Source organism: Equus caballus, chromosome 17, assembly GCF_041296265.1.
Source record: "Equus caballus isolate H_3958 breed thoroughbred chromosome 17, TB-T2T, whole genome shotgun sequence".
In the NCBI taxonomy this organism is placed as follows: Eukaryota; Metazoa; Chordata; class Mammalia; order Perissodactyla; family Equidae; genus Equus; species Equus caballus.
The window spans coordinates 49497501-49518724 of NC_091700.1; the positions used below are offsets into that span (position 1 = coordinate 49497501).

Genomic DNA, 21224 nt, shown 5'->3' on the forward strand with positions numbered 1-21224 from the left:
TATATATTCTGTAGTGACTTGCTTCTTTCATTCAACTCTGTGAGATTTATCTTAATTAATTTTAATTCAAGTGTAGTATTCCATTATCTGTCTCTACCAAGATGTATTTATTCTCTCTTGTTGATGGCATTAGATTATTTCCAGTTTGGGAACATTCTTACACATGGTTCAAGGAACATACGTGCAAGAGTTCTCTAGGGCAGTATCGTCACATTGAGGGATGCGAAGAGTTTTACAAAAGAGTATGGAGAGAATGGATAAGTTCTTCATTATCTTTCCTAGAAACAGATGCCTGCCATTGATGCTTTCTCAGCCATTCAGCATCTTACTGTGCTATATTGCCCTGAGGGGTGAAATCCTCCAGGACCCTAAACAGATGAGCAGTTGATGTGTTTCACAGTAAATTGCAGACATCAATATATTTGACCACTAAACAGTTTCGCATACCTGTCATTTGTTAACTAGAGTTCAATTATTTCAAACATAATTTTGAGTGAAAAACTTTTAGTAGAATAGATATAACATAGTCCCAATTATGTACGTCAAAGCAATGCTGTTATTGATAGAAATGTAGTAAAGGTATAAAAATATGGACAGAGAGGGGCAACATCAATTTTAGAGTAGTCAGAGAAGGGATCAAAGGAGATCGGAGGGGGATATATAGGAGGCTTTAACTATATAGGACTTTTTTCTTAAGAATCTGAAACAAGTTATGGTAAAATCTGAATGTAAAGCTGGATGATTGGTATGTGAATTTTGTCTCTTTCTCTTTAGTTGAACTATTTCATAATAAATTTTGATATATAAGGGGTAGAGGGTTTTTTTGCCTCACATTTATAAATAACAGAAATAATGTTTGATTTGAGGAGTAGTAGAAGTTGATTTTAAAAAAATGATGAATAAACTTTACATCAATAAAAAATGTTAACTGCCTGTTTCAGTGAAAGGTATTAGCTAGATTCGGAACTAAGTTACATAAGACTGTGTGTCTGTCCCATATAACTAACAAGATGGCTCTCGGCATACTTCTGATGGGTAACTTCCAGTTGAGATCCATTAACAAGTTGGAGCTGTAGTTTGCTAGAAATAATTTAGTTAAGTTTAGTCTTTTGAGTCATCACACATTCAAATGTTATTAAAAAACACATTTCAGAACAAAAAGATTCATGAAACATACACAATTGTTATAGTATTAATTGACACCAATAAACTTTTAAGTAGCTAATACCCCAAATGAGACTTGCACATCTAATCAGATTTATTGACATAATCAGTGTTTCATCTTGCTTCCTTAAAATTCTCACTACAGTGATAGCAATTTCTGCATCTTTAGTGATTTTTTTTTGTCATAAACTTGATGTGGAACCTTTATATAAGGTTTCTAAAATTTAATAATATAAATGTGGAAATTGCCATAAAAAGTGAAAACAGATTTCAATCCAGGTTTTTGCTTTCGTAATCATCTCTTGGCTCTCTTCTCTGAGATTTCCCACAGTCTGTGTATAAGTAGTGGCAGGGACAAAGAACAAATGGAAGTAGAAGTCATAGATTTTATAGTTGGAAGGGTTCTTAAGTTGTGTAGTTCGTGGGGATCTCCTGAATTTTTTTAAATAAATGTCTTTGCATCCTATGTAATTTGTTGATTCCTTCAACAGTTATTTATTGTCTCTTAGGATGGTGGAGAATATAGCAGTGAACAAAACGTAGAAACTTTATTCATAAATTATATACATATACTGTACTAATTAACTTCCATTTAAAAATGTGTTATAGTGTACATAAAGATTAGAGAAAACTACAGATAAATTAGATTAGTAGTCTTCAGAGTGCTCTGTGTGATCTTGTGAGATGAGGAGAGCATACTAGAACTTATATTTTTAACAACTTCATTTTACCAAGGAAAACATGTATCCCAGAGAGTTTTCTTTTCAATATGCTGTTCTTCTGAGGAGGGACCTCATTGAAGGGCATTTAATAAATAATAAAAGCCTACACTTGTTAAGAACTTGTGTATTAATAAATATAGCCCATAGAAACAAAAGCTCTTTGTGGTCCTCAGTAATTTTTAAGAGCATAAAGAGATCCTGACACCAAAAGAATGCTGTGCTGTTGCAACCACTGGTTTAAATATCATTCTTACAGATAAATCTTTTTTTCCCACTCTTAAATTTTATTTAGGAAACTGTGGATAAGTAACTTGCTCAAAATTGGACAATTTAATAGATAATTGGTACGTTTAGTGTTTGATTTGGTCCTTTTCATATGGATAGTAAAGCAGAAACTTTTACATTAATTAAATTGAAGTTAAAAAAATCACAAATGTTCTAAACTAGAACAACTAGAATAAAATCATTATTTTCAAGTTTTTTTTCTAATGAGGAAAATCATAGATGATCACCTCTACCATTTATTTATTTATGCCCTTCCAAATTCCTTCCACAAAGAACAGCAAAATTCACTAAAATTGGGGAGAATGTTAAGTTATAATGTTTGTATTTAATATATTGTAATATATTAATTATTGATTATAATATAGTTATTATATTAATATGTAATATATTTAATGCATTCATATAATTATATTTTTACCGGTTTTTAAATTGTTTAATATGAAAATATTAGCCTTACTAGTAAAGGAATGCAAATTAATTGATTTTTTCCCCTCATCATACTGACAAAAGTTAAAGTATTGTGGGTTGGTGAAAATGCCATTAAATGTGCATACTCATATTCTATTGATGGCGGTATAAATTGAAAAAAACCTTCTGGAGGGCAATTGACCTATATCAAATGCTTTGAAATTGTACATGCCTTTTGATATAATAATCCCAGTTCTAGGACTCCATCCTAAAGAAAATTTAGTAATGGGAACAAAGATTTAGCTGCAAGGATATTTGAACCACTGGTTGTAATAGTATAGCCGTTCTCAAGCTTTATACTCTTCATATCTACTCGAACTTTATATCTTCCTCATACTCTTAAAAATTATTGAGGATCCCAAAGAGCTTTTTCATGTGGGTTACACTTATCAGTATTTACCAATATTAGAAATTAAAATAAAATATTAAAATATTAATACATTAATTTATTGAAAAATAAACTCATTACATGTTAACATAATTATTTTTGTAAAAGACAACTATGTTTTCCAAAACAAAAACTGTATTGAGAGCGGTGTAACACTTTTTAATCTTTGGTTTAACAGAAGGCAGCTGGATTCTTGTATCTGCTTCTACATTAAATCTGTTGCAATGTTTGAAGAATGTGAAGAAAATTTGGCCTCACACAGATGTCTAGTTGGAAAAGGAAGATGTATTTTAATAGCCACTTCAGATAATTGTGGATTTCTTCTTTGATACTATCAAAAATGAACAAATGCTAGTTTCTTAAAGGTTGGTGTAAAGGCACTCTGAAATCCTACCAACGAACTTTTTCTCCTCTGTAACATTAAAATCCATTTGTCTGCCTTGCACTTTGAATGAATTGGTCTTTTACCTAAGCAAGATTTTGTAATATCATTCATTGGTCATTTGAGTATTCCAAATGTTGACATAATATTTTTAAAAATCACATTTTTTAATATCACACCAATCTTATCAGAAAAATCTTTTAAGTATTGGAAAAGTAACAAGCTAAAAGTGGTGGATATTGGTTTTCCAAAATTCTGATTTTCAGTTGAAAGGTTGTATTTTATCATTGGTGACAAATGCCATTAGTTGTTTTCCTTGAGGTGACGGGCACACTTCATTTATTTTTGGGAAAATGTCTGCCAAACATCAAATTTTGAATAATAAGTAGTTCTTTCAAGTAAAAATGTCATTCCATGAAAAAAGCAGCTAGTTTAGCCCACGACTCACTCATAGCATTAATGCTTTTCCTCAAGACAACCATTCTATTTTAGTATTCGTCAGAAGTACTTTATGTATACTTCCATTTTATCACTCAGAATATGAAAAGGACGTGTATGTAATGGTTGAGACTTAAGAAGTAGTTTTTACTCTTTATCAAGGACATTCTTCTGTAAAACTACCTTTTTCTTTCTTAACGTGAGTGCCTAGTGGTGGTAAAGAATACAGTGACTGCTGTGCTTTGGTCACACAGCCTTGGTTCATGCTAAGGCACTAGCAGGTTCATCCACTGTGCTTTTACACCATCACTGCAAATGTCGACACTGTGGAAAAAAACAAATAATACCTTAGTATTACTATGAAAATAGTTTTGACCTCATGGACTCCCTGAAAGAGTTTCTGGATCCTCCCTGGGTCTGAGGATTGCATATTTGAGAATCTCTGTAATTGTGCAACATTGGAAATAATCCAATGTCCAGAATTAGGGATTGGTTAAATAAAGGATGGTATGTCCACATAACCATGTGATAGAAATATGATTTTGTTAAAGTTTATTATACAGTATTTTTTACTTTTGGTGCCTCTCTAATGAGGAAATCGACCTTTCTCAAAGAAAGTAAAAGTGTCACTTCTGAGCCTCAATATTTCCATTTAGTTGGGTGACTTTGTGATTAAGAAAAGGGAAATTAAAAGGCAGAAGGCGGCAGTTACTGGCTTCTCTTCCAGTCTAAGGGATTTCTCTGCAGGAACTTTAGTTTAATTTTCACAGTAAAAGGATTTGGCAGTAGTATCAATCATTTTTATATGGTTTATAGTAATAGGTGAAATATACTTTCAGATTAACTTCTTCCTGTAGATTCAGTTCCTCATTAGGTGTTTTTTGATTTACGTTTTTCTTTTGTGTTTTTCTTTTTAATTGGGAGAACTTTGATGTGCTATATATTATTTAGTTTCAGAGTGAATTAAAGAAATGAGTTTCTAAAACAAACATAGCTAGAGATTTTCTTACGCCATTGAGAACATATTCATGCTGATGGCGCCATCACTGTGTCATTGGTGGTGCTGTAGCCTGCACCTTTTGGGCAAGTTAGAAAGGGACTGTTGGGGTTAGACCCCTAGGCTTCTAGTTAAGATCTTCGCACGTGGCATCCCTAAGGTGAACAAACTGTGTTCTGTGGAAGGTCAGAACACTTTTTGAGAGAGGCATCATTGAAGATAGGCTTCTTTGTGCATCTTAGATATTTCTCTTTGTTATGATGGAAGCCTAATAATTATGACTTGTCTTTAGTAATATTTTTCTAAGCACTAAGTTCTAGAGAATGTTTAATGTTTAAAATTCCTTTCCAAAACTACCTTTGTGTTTATTCACAGTTTTGTGTCTTAAAGAATCTTGCTAAAGTACGCTGGAAGAATATATACAATATGATACTATTTATATAAGGTTTAAAATACACCACGTCAAATACACATACTTATCTATTAAAGCATAAAGAAAATAATGTGAAGATTTTAGATTTAAATTAGAATAATTAATTAGAATTAATGTTATGTGTTTTAGTTTGCGAGACAGTTTGAAACAATTTGTATTTAGAAACAAGATTTGTTGTGTAAGTCATTTTATTCAAAATGTTTAATGGTGTGAACTTTCTAAACTGGAGGTTATCTTTGGTCTTTTGATCTATGGCTCAGAGACAAACTTGTGTATTTTTATAGGATAATTTACAACCTTTTAGTCTTGGGAATAAACTGAAAGGAAGGTGTAATACTCATCTGCCCTTAGCAGAATAAAATAGTTACACACCATTGTTTACATGTTTGATTGTTGAGAAGGTGGTGGACATTAGGGTCTCTGTAGATGCTCTGAGATTTCCCACCGTTTGGGATGATTCAACCAAGCACCAGAGCCAGAGGCTGTGGGAAGGGAGCTGATGTGTCAGGAAATGGATACTTCCCTTGGGGTTCAGGGAACACTTAGTCCTAGATATTGGGACAATTTATGGATAAGAGCAGGAATATACTAAAGATAGGCCAGGCAGGCACTAAAAACTTACACTCTTATAAAGAATGAACTCTGGGACTGGCCTGGTGGCGCAGTGGATAAGTTTGCACGTTCTGCTTCTCAGCGGCCTGGGGTTCTCTGGTTCAGATCCCAGGTGTAGACATGGCACCGCTTGTCAAAAGCCATACTGTGGTAGACGTCCCACATATAAAGTAGAGGAAGATAGGCATGGATGTTAGCTCAGGGCCAGTCTTCCTCAGCAAAAACAGGATTGGCAGTAGTTAGCTCAGGGCTAATCTTCCTCAAAAAAAAAAAAAAAAAAGAAGTAGATCTTCCATTGAAAAATACTGAGTAAAAATGAAATTGTTTTCCAAGCCACTCATTTAAGAAATGTTACTTACTTTAGGAGCATGGTGCCATGCTTAAAGCTGATTATTAGTATATTTTAAGTTCTGTTTAAGAAAAAGAGGTCACAGGAAACTCAAGATGGGCTTATGTGCAGTAAAGTATTGAGTCATTTTGGACATTGACCTAGAGAGGAATAGCACTAAAGCTTGGTGAAGTTGTAGTTGTGGTGGGTTATAGCTTGGATAAGAATTGACCAATGTGAATGGAGAGGATGGCTGCATTGTGCCCCAGTTTTTATACAAAATGACACATGAGTGATGAATTGAGGTGATTCTTAAGAATTATTAGTTTGGGAGGCAGCTAGGCGTCATGAAAAGTGAGCACCTCTTTTTTAGTCGTAATTAATTGGAAGTTTGCATAAAATGACTTAAAGTAAGAATTCACCATTTGTGGCGCTGGCCCCGTGGCCGAGTGGTTAAGTTCTCGAGCTCCGCTGCAGGCGGCCCAGTGTTTCGTTGGTTCGAATCCTGGGCACAGACGTGGCCACTTCTCATCAAACCACGCTGAGGTAGCGTCCCACATGCCACAACTAGAAGGACCCGCAATGAAGAATATACAGCTATGTACCTGGGGGCTTTGGGGAGAAAAAGGAAAAAAATAAAGTCTTTAAAAAAAAAAAAGAATTCACCATTTGAGAATCGAGTTTTATTTGGTTTCTGTATAGCTGATAGTCGAACATAAGTGAGTAAATAATGTGAGCCAAAATTTGGATATACAGGGAGGTGGGCAAGGGAGTAGAGAGAGTTTGATTGAGGGCACACAGATTATAATCTGGGAAGAGTGCTGGCGAGAAACCATGGTAAAAATGACCAGAGGTCAGAGGCAAGCTATCTCTTCAGCTTTGTTTTGAGTTAGTTGCTTGAAGGTTAATTTTGGTTTTTTTTGGTGGTGGTACTAATATCTTTTGCGAGGTAAGGACAGGGGTGGGGAGGGGCTCATATACTGAGGTGGTCAAGTGTTACTTATCTAACCAGTTGGGTAAAATAGTTTGAGGGCTTGTTCTGTTGTGCAGACATCTGACTTTTTCTCTCAGTCATTGTGGTTTTCAAGTCTTAATTTGTAAGGTGTTTACTCCTAAGAATATTTCTTCAGAAAACTATAATAATGAATCTTTGTGTGCATAATGAATTTAGATCCCAACCTCAAAATACCTTTTTATTTGCTGTTTTCATAAACACTTCACCATTCGTTCTCCATGTCTCTGACACCATACTTTGATACACTTTTACATAAACTATTGGACTATTTATAAAACAAGACATAAAGATGTAGCAGTGAAGGCAGGAAGTACTTGACGTTTGTATGCCATATCTTATTCTCTGCTTCCTGTCAGTTAAACCACGATGAGAGGAACAGAGACACAGATGTACAATTGCTGCTTTAATTTCCCATTAGGGAAACCAGTTAAGTATAAAGCTTGTTTCATTAAACTTTTGTCACTTGTTGATTCTAGGTATGTTGTAGGCTTGTTTTGTATTATATGGATTGTGTGAATTGCAATTAGATGTTTGATATAGAAAATAGAACTTTTATGTAATTAAAAATATATTTGCTTCTGTGAACATTTTAATAGGCCAGAAAAGATTGGCATGCAAATTTGTGTATATGGTATACATTCAATGTGAAATGATAAGCTAATACTTTGATCTCAGAATTTTAGTAGTTAAGAATTTATTTTTGTATTTTGGTATATCAAGATTCTTTAAAACCTTTAAAGTATTTTATAGTACAACTTTAAGATGATGAAAGGAAGGTCATAGAAGTTGACTTATCCAATGTAGTTAGAAAATGGCAGAACTAGGATTTGAATGCAGATCTTCTGAGGTTAGATCCTGTGTCCTTTTAGGAAAAAGTTTGTTTTCATTAAATTATTATTACCTATTATCCAGTGATTTAAGCTTTTAGGTTTACCTTTGCTCGGTCTGCATGGAATGTCAGCATCGTCCCTCTGCCCCCTGCCACATTCGCTCTACTTTGAAAAAATAGATACTTTTTATCCTTAAAGAAATGGCCCACTCGTCACTTCTTGTGAAGTTTTCTCAGGTTCTCACTGGTGTTTTCTCTCGTTCTTTCTAATCCTTCATCCCTTGGTTAGCTTATTCATTTACATTGTTCTGTAGTTATCTGTTCACATATTTTTTTCCTTTAGGCAGTAAACTACTTTTTTATTTTTGTATACCCAGTACCTAGCATATAAAGATTTTACAGATATTTGTTGGAAGAATAAGTACATACCTGATATTTCTTTTCTTCTTTCCAGAATCAAACAAGCTGATTAAAGAACTATAACGTGGCTCTTTTTTACAGTATTCTTCTGTAGTTTATTGTTAAGAAATAATTTCGTTATAAGATTTCTTTCCTGTTCTGCCCTCTCTGTTTTTTTTTTGCTATTTGAAGAAATCAGGTATCTTAGGGAAATAATTAGTGTTTCTGTACTGGTTAAAAGTGGTCCACTAAAAAATGTAGCTGAGACTAGCATCAAAAACTTTTTGCTTGTCTTTAGATTAATCTGGAGAAAATGTCTGGCTCTTCCTTGTAGTTCTGATTTCTCCACTGAGTGGAAGGAATAATTCCCTTTACCACTTCTTGCTTCTCCCTGGATTATTTTCTGTTCTTGTCTTTAAGTCTTGTGTACCTCACTGAGTTTTGGCTTGTAAATTGCAGTCTTATTATCAACAGAGCAACATTTTTTTGCAGGTAGGATTTTAGTTTAGACTTGCCTATTCTAGGAATGTGTTTTAAAAGTTCGTATATTAACAGGTTTGTCAGCTAAAAATTATATAGCTTACTATCTAATTTTAAAAAATCAAATTTAAATGGTCAAATAAAAAATAAAGTCAAATTTAAGGATTCAAATCTGCCTTTTAAAGATTGAAGGTAAAATTATTAAACTATATGAATTTCATTTTTAGGGAATTTCAAAAGAACCAACTAAGTAGCTCTTTTGTTTAGTAAAACCTAATTTAGGCTAGATATGTAGACAGTAGTTCATAGAGTTGTTGAATGTCCTTTTAAATGTGGGGTTTCCCATTTTTGCACCATTTCTTGGCGTATTTCTGTGTTTGAATCAGAAAATACACGCGTATACGTCACTCTGAGGGTAGTCAGTAAAGCCTAGCCTACCACCAGTCAGTTCTGGCAAGTGAGTACCTCATGTAAAATTCTATAAAATGCTGAAACAGACATATGAAAACACTTATCTTTTATCATTTTAATGAAGAATTTTAGTAAGTAAATATTTTTTATTAAAACAAAATGTCCTTTGATCTTGTAGCCTAATTTGACTTTCAACACAGTGTACTCTTAATATTCTTTTACATTATGTTAGTTAATAAAAAACATACAGAAAAAATTTATATGTCTTTTGCTCTCAAGTAGCTTATAATCTTAAGAAATGGGACATAGTAAATAATTACTGAATAACATGGGAGAATAAGCTTTGTATCTGCTTCTGCTATATCATGAACATTGTTGTGATGAGCATTTGTCTTAGATCGTAGACTGTGATGCCCACTGGGAAAGGCTGTGTCTTAGACACTTGTCTCTTTCCTTTTCCTCTCCCTCACCCACCAGTGCTTGGCACATAGGTACCTAGTGAGTGCTTGTTAAATAAATAAAAGAATACAGATAGTACTGGTAAAATTTCTGAAGGCCCTCTAGTAAATAGGAAAAAGACAGTACAAGGAGAATTTTCTCTTCTTCCTTAAAGTGTTTATATTTCTAAAGGGGTTGCTTGTTTTTAATCCCAATAAACTTTATTGTTATTATTAAATTTCAATTCATTCAAAGTTGCATTAAAAATTAAAGTGAAATACAGACCCTGAGGTTACTTCTAGGTTTATCAACTTTACCTAGAAGAAGTCTGCCTTTGGATTTAGCTGTATCTATTTTCCCCCCAGATTTTCCCTTCCACTCTCCATATGTTCTTGCAATCTGAAAGGTAAAAAATTTCTCCCATACTCTTATTCTCCATTTAGAGTAGGAGAGGTCACGTTTTCTGTGTCCAGTTGTCGGGGATGAGAGGTAGTGGGAGATAGACACAGAAGGAGAGTGGCTGAAGTTTCTTTTCATGAGTTGTAAAATAACAACCTATTTTAGCTGACAGTCTCACATTTTCAATGCATAATATTTTGAGACAGAACATTAATGTTCTCATTAGATCAGTAGATTAGAAGCTCCTTGAAGGCAGAAATTTTGATTTGTTTTGTTCACTGCTGTATTCTTAGCCCCTGGAACAGAGTCTGGCATATTGTAAGTACTCAGTGGATTTTTGTTTTGTTTTGTTTTGTTTACTTTTTATTGAGATTGATAGTTTATAACCTTCTGAAATTTCATTTGTACATTATTGTTTGTCAGTTGTGTTGTGGGTGCACCACTTCACCATTTGTGCCCACCCCCCCATCCACCCTTTCCCCTGGTAGCCACTAATCTGTTCTCTTTGTCCATGTGTTTAGGTTCAACATATGAGTGGAGTCATATAGAGATTGTCTTTCTCTATCTGGTTTATTTCACTTAACATAATACCCTCAAGGTCCATCCATATTGTTGTGAATGGGATGATTTTATCCTTTTTTTATGGCGAGTAGTATTCCATTGTATATATATACCATATCTTCTTTATCTAATCATCAGTTGATGGGCATTTAGGTTGCTTCCACGTCTTGGCTTCTGTGAATAATGCTGCAGTGAACATAGGGGTGCATGGATCATTTTGAATTGCTGATTTCAAGTTCTTTGGATAGATACCCAGCAGTGGGATGGCTGGGTCATATGGTATTTCTATTTTTAATTTTTTTGAGAAATCTCCATACTGTTTTCCATAATGGCTGCATCAGTGGGTATTTTCTGAATGAATGAATAGGTGAATGAGCATGAGCTGCACTCAGACATGTGCTCAAACTCTCTGAACACCTTGAGTATCCCTTTTACAAATATTTATCATGGACGGTCTGTGTAAGGTATGAGAGTATGGCGGTGACCATGCCAAAGTTCTTGCCCTTATTTGGTTGGCTCTCTCAATCCTTGCATCCTCATGTATTTGAAGTGAGGTGGATATTATTGATATGAAGATTATAATGACAGATATAGAAAGTACTTAGCATAGGGCCTGGTACTTGTAAAATGCTAGCTATTGCTTGCTTCTCCATATTTACTTTCTAATTTGTTATCATCTCTTAAGCTCCTTGAGGATAAGTATCCTGAGGTTTTTTGGATCTATGCAAAAACATCAGTGGTTGTGTTAAATGTTGAAGAATTAAGTAGTTATATGTATTTTGCTTTGCAAATTGTAAAGTACTTATTAGACATCAGGTATTACTCACAAATGATATTGTACGTGAACTTTATTGTGCTATTGTACAAATTAGATGTCTTTATGTTAAAGTATTTTTAAAAATCTAGTAAGTGCCTGTTACATCTACTAAGGCAACTTTGAATTCTTGAACTTTCCAAGAGAAAGGCGTAGCCATATAGCAGAAAATACCTCTAATAAAGAGCCAAGTTTAATGCAGCCTTACATGGTCAACTAGACATTTTCACAGGAGCATTTTTTTCCTAAACATCACCCTGGAAGAAAATAAAGATGCCTTGAATGTTGGTGATAGCAGTCTTGATTGACTAAGAAACTTGCATGTGTCATGGGATGTCACATCTTTCTTCATTGAGTAACGAAATCAGCATCATCTATTCAAAATATTTTAATGCTAAATGACAGCGGTGTAGTGGTTAAGTTCATGTGCTCCACTTCGGCAGCCCAGGGTTCACTGGTTTGGATCCTGGGCGTAGACCTACACACTACTTATCAAGCCACGCTGTGGCAGGCATCCCACATATAAAATAGAGGAAGATGGGCACAGATGTTAGCCAGGGTCACTCTTCCTCAGCAAAAAGAAGAGGATTGGTGGCAGATGTTAGCTCAGGGCTAATCTTCCTCAAAAAAAAAAAAAAGAAATCATCTACAGATGCATCTAGTTTGTATATTTCAATGTTTCATTAGTATCCAAATGGATATATGTATGGCAGTTTTGATGTTCAATTGAATAACTTGTTAGAAAGATTGTATGGTAATGAGTCATATCTTTGTGGAAAATCTTATTTTCCTGTTTCTTGAACCCTCTTCCAATCCTTAGGCAAAGAACAAAAACTTGAAGCAAATTAGTTAAGTGATTTTTGTTTGTTTTAAATAAATTCGCATACCCTGGGAAGATTAAAAACCATTGTTGAGAATCTCTATTATAAGTAATTAGTGAAGAATTTAAGGAGGGAAGTATACACATTGGTGGCTGGAAGCTATCAGTGTAGCAGTCAAGCTGTGGAATGTTTGTTTAAACTGTCCTCATCATTTTTGGGTGGTAGTTAGCAGATCCCGCGTATATGACTTGCTTTGGGCTTTGTAATCATAGGGACCACACTCTGTTGCAACCTGATTTGAAAGCCTCCAGCAACTTTCCCCTTCTTCCCAAATCAAGCCTAAATTCCACTGCCTGACTTTCAAGACTCTCCATAATTTGGTTTTGCTTTGCTTTTTTAACCACATTTTCTACTATTTCCTATTGTCAACTCCTAGCTCTTGTCAAGCTATTAGCTATCTCCAAGCTTTACTTTGGTCAGTTTTGATCCTCTGCCTTCTTCTGTGTCTCAGCATTCACACGCACACACACTCTATATTTTACCATCTTTTCTTTCCCTATAGTCTCCCCACATCCTACCTTCTTTAGAGGTTGAATTTAGGTCCCTCGTTGTCTTTGAAGTGTTTCCTTGACCTGTTTGACCATCCCCTCTTCTGAAGTGCTGTGGTACTGACCAGCTTTATTAGCATTTAATTAAGTACTACCTTTTGGTGTTCAATTGTTGTCTCTCTTGGTCTTGTTTCCTGAACGAGATTATAAACTTCATGGGAGCAAGGTCATGCATTATCTCTTTGTATTTACCATAGTACTGAGCTTAGGGAAAGTTCAGTAAATATTCATCAACTTTTTACCACCAAGTCAATCTGTAGAGGCATAGTTTCTTTTGAAAGTGAGTGTTGTGGGATCTTTTGATTAGCTCTGGATATACATCAGATAAACATAATAAAACTGTTTCCTATCAGAACAAACCTAATGCAAGGTTCATTGATGTACTTTAGGTAACAGTCACTGAAATGGATTCAAATGATTTAAAAATTGATTGAGAAATTATATTATAAAAATGGAAGCCCTAAAATTTTAACTATTCTGTACTATTAATCTTTATATTACTTATGACTAGTATTTAAAGTTTGCTTCTAGCTAAGATTTATACAATAGGAAGATATAAAGTTGCATGTGTAATTTATAATATTACATAGTTATATTTTAAGTATATATGTTACGGTACTATGCCCATGTCCTTCTACTTTCTTGTCTCTCATCTTGTGGTTTTGCTGCTTCTGGTTTTTTGGTGCCATTGCGTTTAGAATGTCAGATGAGTGCCAGACAGTTATGAGGATGGTTGTAGGAGGAATTCCATTTTAGGGATCTTGATGGGGAACACCAGAATTGTTTTATTATATCCAAGCTTATTTTAAAAATTTTTCAATTATTTAAAGAAAAAAAGGGACAGGCTATGAAAACAGCAGGGCATTAGGGGTCTTCTCATACATGGGAAGCAGAAGTTTTGTACACAAGGAATCTTTAAGTCCATCAAACTTGTTGACTTTGGAAAAGGTGAAAATGTTTTGCATCTTTGAATTTTATATCCTAAAGTCTGATCCCATTGGGATTTGGAAGAGGGCTCTAAAATGCCGCAGAAGTAAAAGATTGTGATCATCCAAGAATATGTGAGAGATCTGGGTTGAGCCTGGCAGTGAGCACAGACAGCCTGGGAAAGGGTAGTATATCCAGGGTCCTGGGGGGGTTGGGGCAGGGCTGACTTTGGCTTCTTTAATACAGGGGTGGGGTAGGGGCCATGAGGGACTATAAAATGCAGAAATGCTGGGATACCTGTTTTTGAGATGAGGGTGAAGAGTAGTAAAACAGTGACAGGTGTACTTTTCTTTAAAAAAAGAAACTTAAAAAAAGTTTTATTTGTTTGTTTATTTATTGGTGGGAAAATTGTCCCTGAGCTAACATGTGTTGCCAGTCTTCCTTTATTTTGTATCTGGGACGCCACCACAGCATGGCTTTATGAGTGGTGTTTAGGTCTGTGCCTGGAATCCAAACCCACAGACCCTGGGCTGCCAAAGCAGAGCAGGCGAATTTAACCACTACAGCACTGGGCTGACCCCCAGGTGTACTTTTAAGTTTGATCCATAGAATATTCCCGTTCACTCTTCCAGGCCAAGTGTTCAGATATCCTGTTTTACAAATCTGGCTGGCCGTGTCTTTCTCAATACCTTTTGTGGCAACATGAAAAGCCCTGTTAATGGATTTGAAGTTTTTCCTATAGGCAGTGGAAACCACTGATTAGTTTTAAATAGAGAAGTGAGTTGATCATATTTTCATTTTTGGTAAAGTACTCCCACTGCAGGGTGAAGAACCACAAGGGGAGTAGAATAAAGAATAGTAAGAACCCATCAATTGAATACATGGAGCAGCTGTCACCTAATAATGCAACCCATGGCCATTAAGCTATCTAAATGACCTTTAAATTGTGCTTTCAGCTGATGGTGTGTCTGTTTGTAAGAGTACGACTTCTTATGACAGAATACAGTTTCTTCTAGAAGACTGTTGTGCAATGTGGGAGTTGGAGATGCGGGGAGACTGTCACATAGCAAAATCTCCTGGGGGACTTTTAGACAGAATATCCCTGGCTTTTCTCCTTCAATTTGGGCCATAGTGAAAGACTGTTACTGATGGGAATCTGCTGTGTTCTCAGATGGGGGAACCATTGCACTAGAGTATATCTTCTAAGAAGATGAAAATACTAACCAGGGGAATGAACAACCACAGAAATGAAACAGAATTTCCTTGCGAGTTGATTCTTGTTTGTTATAGAAATTTTTTAACTGCCCAAACAGGTTTTGCTGATAAGCACACTTTACTCTGTTTGTGTTCCCTGGATAGGTGTGTTTTTGTCAGAGTTCAGATTTTGGATGCTGGAGGAAAGAAAATTCCTTCAGTTAGTTTATTTGCATAATAAGATGCACCAATTAATGACATTTTGACATTAATTGACCACTTTCAGCCTTTTTGAGAAAGGAAAGAAGTTAAACTTTTTTCATGATTAAAGTTAAAACAATATCCGATTACTGTTGGATATTTCTCTTGGTTTTAAATTCTCTTGTTTTCAGAACATGCTCAGAAAAAGGGTTAATCTTGAGACCACAGGTATGAACAGGTCTAGGTATGTGATCTGTTTGGCTGTTTTGCAAGGTGCTATAAATGCTGCCTGAGTGTAATCTGACACCAGGTAGACCCAAGTGGCCAATGATGGAAAGTGGAGAACAATGTGAAAGAACTGGAATTTCAGGTCTGGGTAGTGAGTAATTGCAGTCTGCCCTCAGAGTCCTGGAGCTGTTCATCTGGGTGTCATCAAAAAGGCAGAAGTCAGCCTGTTCGGCCTGATTGTATTGACTTTGCATGTTTTTTTTACCTTAATGTGGTTGAAGCTAAGGTGAGCTTATTCAGGTTTCCAAGGCCTACTTCAGCATTTCATGTCACCAGAAGCCTGACAAAAAAGATCTATTTGTGCTTCATTCACACGAAAATGAAACTGTATATTTTTTTTGGAAGAAGATGGTGATTAGCCCTGAGCTAACTACTGTCAGTCCTTCTCTTTTTGCTGAGGAAGCCTGGCCCTGAGCTAACATCCGTGCCCATCTTCCTCTACTTTATACATGGGACGCCTACCACAGCATGGTGTGCCAAGCGGTGCCATGTCCGCACCTGGGATCTGAACTGGCAAACCCAGGGCCTCTGAGAAGTGGAACATGTAAACTTAACCGCTGTTCCACCGGCCTGGCCCAAAACTATGCTTTTGAAAAAGTTCTAGGTACTTCCCTCTCCCCCACTTGCAGTGAAAGATCGTAAGACAGTATAGCTACTTAAAAGATATTGTTGGTGGGGCTGGCCAGGTGGCACAGCGGTTAATTGGGCACGTTCTGCTTATTGGCGGCCCAGGGTTCACCAGTTCGGATCCCAGGTGTGGACATGCCACCGCTTGGCAAAAGCCATGCTGTGGTAGGCGTCCCACTATAAAGTAGAGGAAGATGGGCATGGATGTTAGCTCAGGGCCAGTCTCCCTCAGCAAAAAGAGAATTGGCAGTAGTTAGCTCAGGGCTAATCTTCCTCAAAAAAAAAAAGATATTGTTGGTAATATATGTGGTATTGTATGGATTCCAAGAACACATACTTTTAAACTTTTTTCTAAATTTTAAAAAATTCCTTGAGTATTTGAAATAATTTAAATTAAAAGGTTGGGGTATAGAAACGTTTTCTTTTTTAAATTAAATTATGGGAACCTTGAACGCAGTGGGGAATAGTTTGTTCCTCTTGTGACATTAACTTGTATTTTTTTCCTTTTTTATTTTGTGTATAGAGTACATGATTTAGAGAGGACTATATAGTGAGATTTGTTTTACAATTGGTGTTTTTTTCCTTAGTAGGAACTGAGACTACTCTTGTGTGGGAAAGTTCAAATCTGGTTACTTAACTGTAACTACATTTTGGTGTGTTTATTTTTTCCATATCCACATTTTTTAAAATGTAAATGGTAGTAATAGTGTATTCAAAGAACTAGCAAGAAAAATGTCAGTAACAGTTTATTTTAAAGTGTTTTAATGAGTTACCAAGTTGTGGTAGCTTTATAAAAAGGCTTACCTAATGTTTCCTTTTCCACTTTTTAGGCTCAGTGAAGGTAAAGCAAGATGGTATGGTATACAGCTTGAGAAAGAACAATAGTAGTAAAACTTTAAAATTTAAAGCAATAGTAGAAAAACCTACAAACTCCTCTTCTTCAGTTGTTCCAGGTAAAAACATAATTGAAAATGATTTACCAGGTATCAACAGGTTGTGAGGAGGGGCCGGCCCGGTGGCTGAGTGGTTAGGTTTGCGTGCTCTGCTTCGGCAGCCCAGGGTTTCACTGGTTTGGATCCTGGGCACGGACCTCGCACTGCTCATCGGGCCATGCTGAGGTGGCGTTCCCACATGCCACAACTAGAAGGACCCCCAACTAAAACACAGCTGTGTACTGGGGGGCTTTGGAGGGAAGAAGGAAAAATAAAATCTAAAAAAAAAAAAAAATTAAGAGGTTGCAAGGAATAGTACCTTTGCTACAGGTGTTTGTGTAAGGGATTTTTAATTTTTCCAGATATTTTGCTAAAGAAAAGTACTAATGACGTCCTATGAATGTAGAAATGGGGCCTAAGTAGAGAACTGGGCTGGGAATCTGGGCCTCTCTTGCTTTCTTTGCTGCTAACTGTGTGATTTTGGACAAGTCAGATTGCTCTAGGCCCAAATTCTGTAGCTATTCAGTGAACGCATTGTTCTGGGTAATCCTTAGATCGTTTTTATCTCTAAAACCATGTGGTTTCACACTTCTTAAAAATGGGTAGGCCCTTGGAAGATTGCATAATTTATCTTGATACTGCTGATTTATTATTTTCATTTCTGCTGGGAGCTAATATAAAGTATTCTACCTACCGTATTAGAAAACAAATGAAAAGGCCTAACTTTGGTGTATTACACAAGAATTCCACTCATTACGGTTTGTGGATTTATTGCTTGCTTCTCATTTCTAATTTTCACAGCTTTTCTTTTCTCTTTCTTTTCTTTAATTTCTATTGTATTTCTTCTAACGTACTGTTTTTTTCAAATATACTTGCTTTTCTTATGATGGTTATATGTATATGTTGAAAAGGACCATTTGTTAGTTTACCACTTCATATAAAAATACTTCCTCTTCAGGTACTTGGCATCTGGGATTACTACAGAATTCCAGTACTTTACATACTCCCAACCCTATAAACATTTATATGCACATGAACGCAAACACTATCTGAATGTGTCTTAAAGGTAGTCACTTAAATTCAGTGTAGTCGCTCAGCCACCGCATTCCTCTCAGCTGGTGGATTTTACCTTCTTTGGGCCAGAATTGTCTAATATAAAATGTTTTTGTTTGATTGGTTCCCTTTATCATTTTTTGTACTGAGTGTAATGAGTTGGTGGCCTGGTAACTTCCAAAGGGTATCAGTGATTCTTTTTTTTAAATATTGTTATGAATTAACGGGTTTTTAGATCCTCTACCTAAAACGCTTTTGAAGGAAACAGATTTGCATTCAATCAGGGGTGAAGAAGACAAGTGTGAGAGGTATGAAAACCTGATTTTGACTATCACATTTTTATGATACCTGAAATCTTTTATAATAAGCAAAAATTAACTTTTTTTTTAAAGATTGGCACCTGAGCTAACAACTGTTGCCAGTGTCTTTTTTTTCTTCTTCTTCTTCTCCTCCCAAAAGCCCCCCAGTACATAGTCGTATATTCTAGTTGTCAGTGCCTCTAGTTGTGCTATGTGGGACGCTGCCTCAGCATGGCCTGATGAGTGGTGCCATGTCTGCACCCAGGATCCAAAACCAGTGAAACCCTGGGCCACTGAAGCAGAGCACATGAACTTAACCACTTGGCCGTGGGCCTGGCCCCAAAAATTAACTGTTGAGTTGGTTGTAGTAGCCAGTAATGTGGCTGAGAGATTTGTGTTTACAGTCAGTAAATTAATTTTGTTTGGAACAGGAGCATAGTGAAACTTTGTGCTAAGGGAAGCTTGCCAGACAGGGTTGAGTCCTAGGCTTGAAGCAACTGGATTTCTCAAGTAGGTGCCGAATGGAATAGAATTATACTTTTGTTGATAGTGCGCTATGATGTTCTTAGAGTCTAGCAAATAGCTGTGGTAAAGGAGACTCCAGGGAGTATGGAAATGAGACTTAAGGAATAATTAGTTGTCTGGCATGCACCTGTTATATATTATAATGAAGCTAATGTTTATCGAGTAAAATTTACGTGCCAGGCATTCCGCACGTGTATTTTGCATCTCATCTTCACAACAACTCGATTTTGGTGTTATTTACTATACCCATTTTACAGAATGAGGTAACTGTGGGTTAGACGTATTTTACAGAAAGAGGAGACTGACACTAAGTAACTTGTCCAAGGTCATAGTTCAGAAGATCCAAACCCAAGTGGTCTGACTCCAGAGCCTGTCTTCTTCACTGTTTTGCTTGCTTTACTGTTTTACCTTAAATCTGATGCTTATTTTGGTGATATGAGGTTAGGAACCTCATTGCTGAGCCATTCTGTGGCATATCTCCTTGAAGAATATGTTCTGACCCAGTTGAAAGACACGAGAGCCAGCCTAGGGGGTTTTTATTATTTGATGGATACCCTGCTAGATGACCTCTCAAAACTGTGCAAATAAATTAACTGTTTATGTCTTTGTGTTAAATGAACAATTTTCACTTTTCATTTTCTTTGTTATTTTATAAAGACTAAGCGACACTTTGAAAGTGAAATGTATTTGAGAACTATTAATGCAGCAGAGTGTTCCTGAATATAATAGACATAGCTAATGGTTAGTAACTTTAAACAAGTTTTAAATTTACTGGAGACCTTATAATTTGTTAGGGTAAGGCGGAGGCCTTTTTTCTTAATCTGAGTACCCATATTTTTCCATACTAGAGCAAATTTGAAGAATAAAATGATAAGTTCAGTTTGGGACGTGTTTTGAGATACTGCCATGGACTTATCTAATAGTTTATCTAATAGTTTAGGATTTGGAAATCAGGAGCTGAACTAGAGATGGAGATTTGTGTTTTTTCCAATTTGATGTATGTATTTACTTAGAAATCTGTGTTCTAAGCCATTACGGAATAAAGGATTTGGGTAGATTTAGAGGCACAGCTGTATATTGTAGTCCTGGACAGAGTCCTGATTTAGGAGATGAGAATATTAGTTGCAGTTCTGTTACACTTTCAGACTGTGAGACCTTGAGCACAAGGACTCAATTTACTCATGAAAAATTGAATCGTTAATCTAGATATTCAGTCTCATCTATTATGGAACAAATTTTAGTACCCCAGGTCTTTGTTGTTTAAGTACCTCTAATATGTATGGGTGATACCTCTGGATTAGGAATCATAAATTTCTTCCTAAAACCCTCCTTGCTGCCATAGGCTGTATAACTACTGAGATAAGAGGAATGAGTGGGAAAGAGTGAAAGAACACAGAGGATCAAAGGCCTTATTAAGTGAGTAAAATAATTCTAAAGCTTTTCTTTCCACATTTCCAGTTTATGAACTTGTGTATAGAAATGAGCAATAGCTACCCACCAGCGTAAAGGTATCTCTTTCTATCCTAAGAAATGGCTTAATGATCATGGACAGTCATTTCAGTTTGGGTTCATTGTTGTTGGTTGTTAGTGTGTACTGTAAGTGTGGATATGTTGATTGCTTGTCCTTATATTTGAGATTTTCGAAAAACATTTATTAAAGCACAATAGCAATGTAGAAGTGCTAAGTAAGAAAAGGTACATGATCATAATGGAAAAGAAAGTGAAAATCAACTTTCCATAGATGTGTTCACATTGGTCATTGATACAGTGTTGCTTTGTATTTAAGAACAAATGGATTTTGGAGTAGTCTTTTGAAATCTAACCTTTTACAGAGAAACTTCTGTATCAGGAAATATCTTTCAGGGCTGGCCTGGTGGCATAGTAGTTAAGTTCATATGTTCTGCTTCGGCGGCCCGAGGTTTGCTGGTTCGGATCCCGGGTGTGGACATGGCACCGCTTGGCAAGCCATGCTGCGGTAGGCTTCCCACATATAAAGTGGAGGAAGATGGGCATAGATGTTAGCTCAGGGCCAGTCTGCCTCAGCAAAAAGAGGAGGATTGGCAGCAGATGTTAGCTCAGGGCTGATCTTCCTCAAAAAAAACCAAAAAAAAAAAGGAAATATCTTTCGATTCTGGTCATACTTTCTTACTGTGGTTTTTCAAGTTTAGGATAATGGTTTTCTTTTT

General features: G+C 36.0%; 1 protein-coding gene across 11 annotated transcripts in view; it reads left to right on the forward strand.

Moving 5' to 3' along the window:
- Window positions 1-21224, forward strand: part of ELF1 (E74 like ETS transcription factor 1) — a 108447-nt gene that overhangs the window by 40067 nt on the left and 47156 nt on the right. For 2 of the 11 annotated variants that reach the window (XM_070239840.1, XM_070239847.1), the window contains exon 1: window positions 17065-17182. The exons of 8 other annotated variants lie outside the window; for them this stretch is intronic. The gene's annotated coding sequence lies outside the window, so the exon portion shown is untranslated. Of the gene's footprint in view, window positions 1-7581; window positions 7659-17064; window positions 17183-21224 lie in introns of those variants that run through there. One more of the 11 variants, XM_070239842.1, reaches the window with a different exon arrangement.